We start from the raw sequence: 6,000 nt of genomic DNA on the forward strand, positions 1-6,000 counted from the left end.
CCTTAATGTTTCATTTCAAACTGACCATGACCTAAGAGAAAGTAGGCCATGAGGCAATTTTCACTGGGAGTAATACCAGATTAGGAATGAGTACATGAGAGGAAGAGAAAAGGTCAAATAATTTGAAAGCAATCAGAGGCCAGACTGAGCTGATTTGGCCATGTGCAAAGGATAAAGTAGGAATAAGTCCTACACAGGCCCTGAGGACTGTCAGGCATGTATTTATCTAGAACCTACCACAGCAAGTAAGAGATGAGAATGGATGATTTCCCTGCGCGGGATGCTGGTCCATCACTGGTTATTTCACTAACCAATGCTGTTACTCACTTACAGCTGATTAAACGGGACGGCACAGAGGAAGTGTTTAACTATCTTGTCCAAGGACACGGACAGCCTGAGGCACACGTGGAATTAAACCCAGGTGTAAATTTCAGTAGAGTCACCTGCTCCACACAGAGGATGGATGCTCGCTTTACGGTGCATCTGGAAAGTATTCACAGCGCTTCACTTTTCGACATTTTGTTATGATACAGCCTAATTCCAAAATGGTGTAAATTAATTTTTTTCCCCTCAAAATTCTACTCACAACACCCCATAATGACAACATGAAAAATGTTTTTTTTGTTGTTGTTGTTTTGGTTTTGGTTTTTTCTATCTTTGCAACTTATAACAATTTATAAAAACTAGAAAAAACTGTTGGCCTTAGGAGCATAACAATAGGAAACAGAATGTGACCTTTTGACCTCTTAAAAAAGTCAAGGTTAGCCATCTTTGATCTTGTCCAAGGTCTGTGTCCCAAGAATGTTCCCTGTGAATTTAAAGACTTTGGCAGTAACAGGACTGGACCGATTCTTTTCAAGAATCGTTAAGGGCCCCTTCACACATAGTACAAGAACACGGCGAGCCGACGTCGGGAAGAACACGTGGTCAGGCAGGCGTAAACGATCCCGCTGCGATGGTTTCATGCACACTTGTGCACAAACCCGTTGCAGTGGGAACACAGTGCAAGCAGCTGGAGCATGTGTAACCACATCACGCAGCTGCTGTGGAAAAAAAAAATACATGCCATCCACAGGATTCAAACCTGCAATTTACAAAAGTTCTGACTGCCGGCCAGAAACTTTACCACTGCACTACCATCGCTGTCCTATAAAAGATGCATAACATGCTGTTGGGAAAGTGTAGTGACACGGACCCACAACAGGGGGCGTAAATGAACGGACAATAGAGGGAGTTAAATTTGAACACTTTACTGTTGTGAAGGTCACAACCACACACAGCAGATTATAGAATAAATACAAGTCAATGGATAAAGGTGTCGTGTGGGCAGGCTCGACGATAGGAGACGTCCGTCTGGAGAAGAACCAGAACCACACGATTTCCACCGCCACCGAACCCGAAGGATACTGGAGCCACCAGGCCCCAAGTCCCCCAGGTGGCCACCGCCTCAGCGTGTCGGATCTGGTACTGCTGGCGAAGAGCAAAGACAGTCAAGTGTGGGTGTGTGTACACCCCGTAACAACAATGGTGGGAATTCCACCTCCACCTCCAACACACACTCGTGCAGCGTCTGAGTAACCACTTATCTGGTGGGAAGTAGAACGAAACAGTCGCGGCCCACGCCGGTCCTCTGGGTAGACAGCTGCAACAAAGTAGCTCTTGAAATCACTTATTATAATATGCAGGCAGAGAAAGTTATCTCCAAAGAAGTACGATATCTCGGCGACGTGGTGGAGGTGTCATCCTGCTTTTATCCGGAGTGAAGTGCAGATGATCGGTGACAGCTGTCATAGTTGATGAGTGACAACTGTCACCTCGGCTGTTCCTGTAAGGCGGCAGCGCCCCCTCATGCCTGAAGCCCGCACTTCAGGCAGGGCGCCCTCTGGTGGTGGGCCAGCAGTACCTCCTCTTCTGGCGGCCCACACAACACATGCTTGAAATAAACAAGGAGATAAACGTATTTTTCTTTTTAAATTAAACCACACACCATAAAAAACACCGTATTGTATTGAATCCCTCTTATCAAGTGGACAATACAAGTATGAACTGTCTGTTCCTTTGTAGATGACCTATGGTCACAGACATACAGTCATGAAATGACATGAATGAGAGGCAGGGTGCTCTTATCATGTCCACATCTACTGGCCCGGTCTGTCCAGCTGGCCCCACATGCGTGTTCGGCCCGACATGCATGTACTGTAGACGGCACACCGCAAGACAGACACCGCGTCATGTAGAACAGAGCTCACGTGGGTGACACGACATTCAGATCACCCGCTGTGTGTTATGATCTGATGGTCTGTTTCACCTGGGGCAGTGTCATGGTTCGACCCCGGCCCGGCTTCTGTTTTGATTTTGTCCCCTCTTTGATCCACTGTCTGGCCCGATCAGCTGTTTTTCTCTAGCCGTGTCTTTAGTGTCATTCCTATTGTGTTCCTGCCTTTTATTTATTTTCTTGTTGTTCGGCCTTTTTTCCACTGTAGTCACTGATTACATTATTTGTCTGTTATGCTTTAGTCTGGTCTTTTCTATGTAGTATAATTTTGGCTCTGATTTTGTTTTCAGTTTATCACTTATTTTCTGTTCAGTCAAATGGGCTCTCACAGGGGAATGTCTGTCTTTCAGCCGCTGGTGTGCGTGAAGAGTTGAATTGATACGTGTATGAGGTGTTAGAGGCAGCTCCAATTTTTCACGAATGACATGCAATTCCTCCTTCGTGCACTAATCGACTTCAATCGTGTTATGTGTGAAGGAGCCCTAAGAAATGATTTGATCCACCAACACCAATAGCCTTTTTGCTTAAAGATTATCTTATCGACCCTTCAGATGGGCCGTTGTTTTTTTATCATTTTTCTACGTTGATTATTGACCCTGCAGCAGATCTGTAATCGACCGTTTCTGCAGTGGCTCTGCTTGACGCTTGAAGCAATGAAGCAGTGCTCCGACCCACTGCTTTGTTGGTTCTCTGTTTCGCTGCTTTTCAGAAGTGACAAGTCTGCTTCATAACCTCTCAAAGCCATTTAAGTATGTCAATCATGAGTCACTTTTGTGTGAATTAAAGTCATTAAACCTCTGGGGTCGACGCCGTCGTATACGACGGCTAAGACCAAGCTTTACTAAATTATAAATGACTTTTGAATGATATGAGATAGAAACTTACTTTTTTTGGCTGAAAAGTTGACTCCACGGACGTTCGAGCCAGCCATCAGCCATCTTTGTACTCCTCATAGAAGCTGTGTGATGACGTGCACAATGTGAGTGTCCAATCGGAATTGGTTCACCGTCACATGGTTTTCCAAAATCCAATCGTAGGGCAGATTTACCTCACGTGAAAAGCCAAAGATCGTTTTCAGGAGTGATATGTTACAAGTTGGCCCATTTGAATAGCCTTCTGGGTGCTCCAATGAGTACATACTATTAGTACGTACTCAGTGCGCCCTGCGCCATTATGCACAGCAATCAGTGAAAGCAGGAGCAGACGGAGAGCCTCTGATGACAATCTCATGTGCTCAAACAAAGAGTGTGTAACTATCAGGATTGCTCCATGCATGTAAATGTTACTGGATAACTCTGTTGCTTTCTCTGCATAAAGCACTGTTTACCATATCAATGGACAACAAAACACATAGACCATTTTGTATATATTGTTCAAAATGTGCATTTGTGTTTATTGTTTGAACCTTTTTGTTGTACAGACTTTCACACAAGACCTCAAATTACCTTTATAAAGTGTCAAAACACAGTTTGCTGTGTGTTTTGAATAAATGTGTGTGGAAACAAAAACATATATATTCTGAAAGCACAGGTTGTCCTGAAAAAAAGAGACATAAAACTTGATTGTGGGGTGCAGGGAGAGCAGTTAACAGCAATAATAAAACATTTATGCCAGGCGAGTGAACTGTCCAAAAAATGCCCTCGGACCCCAGAGGGTTAAGTGGGACTCTTGTCTTGTTGCAGGCAACAAACGAGAATCGTCCTCTGTTCCATTTGCACAGCTCCAAACACTGTGCAGCTCTCTGCCAAGTCAAGTTAGAAAAATAGAATCCGGTCAGAGTGAATCATTTCAAAGCAAATCGCCATTTAAAATCAAATGAAACCTCTTTCCAAATGTTGTAATACAGACAACAAACTACAACAGACCAAAACATTTTTGTTTTTCTCCCCAAATGAGACGTTCTCCGTTCTTTATGAATTACATTGATGTTGACATGCAGTGAAGCCGGCTGCAAGAGCTCAGCTCAGAGACTATGGAGCTAAATTTGTCTCATTAATATCTGAAAGTAAATGCTTTTGACAAAAACTACAGATTTTATTAATTTTTATTTATGCCCAGAGATCAAGCATCCAGTGACCAATTTCATATTTATTTACTTTAAGCCTCAACCTGTAAAGCCTACTTTTAGTACACAGAAAATTCACAAGAGGTATTGATAAGGGGATCGATAAGCGGAAATGATAATGGCATCGATACCAGTAAAATCTTATCAATACCCATCCCTAATCATGATTATGAATCTGACTAGTTCAAGAAAACAGAAAGAAAATAATACTGTGACAGCATCATGAAAACACTTCATTGATGACACAACAGGTCATTTGCAGATGGCTCTCAACCGTGTTCTGTATAATCCAGGTCAATACACATGTGAGAAAGGCAAAGTCAGGATCACACAATCAGCTTACTAAGATCACTTCCATTTCAATGATTTTACACTGTCTTTTGTTTAAGATCAGCAAAATTACCTGTTATTAACTGCAACATGTTGTTGAACTATTTGCTGTTCATTCAGAAGTAATCCTTCTTCCTTGATCGCCTTTGAGGCTATGGATGATGTCATATTTCTACTGAAAACCTTCAACCTTCATGCTTCAACAGTTCTTTAATTCTGGTTCTTCAGGGAGACCTTTAAATACAGCAAAGTTTCACCACGTAAACCTGAATTATGCCAATTAATCATTCAAAAGCTTGTAAAAATTATTACATCCATTTCTGTAATCTTCCGTACTGTTTAAAGAGCCATTCACCTCGGTCTACGTCAACCGCTGAATCACCAAACATCTGGCACAGTGAAATAAAAGTGAAATAAATCTTGCGACAGTTACTTTTAAATAACTCTTTATGGAAAGAAAGTAACCTTTCCTATTGACTGAAGACACTTTTTTTATAGAATGGAATATGAAAATTCAGTAAGGTATATCTTATATGTTATATTCCATTTCTAAGGTGGAACTATGCTAGTATACTAAGGTATAGCTAAATATCTAAAAAGGAGAGTAGAAAAAAGTAGAGTAGAGCCACTTAGGTGCCTGTTCTTGAGAACCAGGGATGGTTGAAAAGCTTTTTTATCCCGTGGGAACTCTCCCTACCCACCCAAGCGGCTCAAGAAAAAAGTATATATAATAATAAATAATAAGACATAAGAAAGATAAGACATCATATATATATATATATATATATATATATTTGAATATTAAGGGTAATAAACAAATATATACACTACACTAATACAATAAATAAATATGGTACTATATAACATACAGGAGTAGGTATTAAAACATAATTTGAGTTTTACATTTTTGAGCCAAGATGTGTATAAATTTGTTTCTGCAATTGTGAAAAGTGAAAATTTTACGAGGTAGAAGACATCACAACACTTCATGTACAGTTTTAATCTCATGTAGGACAAACAAATGAGATATGGTTTGAAGAGAAATTACGACCTGAAACCGCCAACCGCAAACGCAACACAGACATCGAACACTGAGGTCACTTTACTGACAGGTGATTTGAGGCTGCTGCTGGTTTGAAGGATCAGAGAACCAATGCACAGTAAGTGTTCAGCAGCGGTGTATTCATGAGCACACAATAAGACCTTGGCCCTGCCACAATAAAGTACAGTCATTCAAATCTCAATGTACACATGTTGTTGGACTAAATTATTAATTGAATCAGAACTGAATTTTTTTTTTACAAAAACTCAGCATTGGTTACTTTTTTGT

This window comes from Thalassophryne amazonica, chromosome 3, assembly GCF_902500255.1.
Source record: "Thalassophryne amazonica chromosome 3, fThaAma1.1, whole genome shotgun sequence".
NCBI lineage: Eukaryota > Metazoa > Chordata > Actinopteri > Batrachoidiformes > Batrachoididae > Thalassophryne > Thalassophryne amazonica.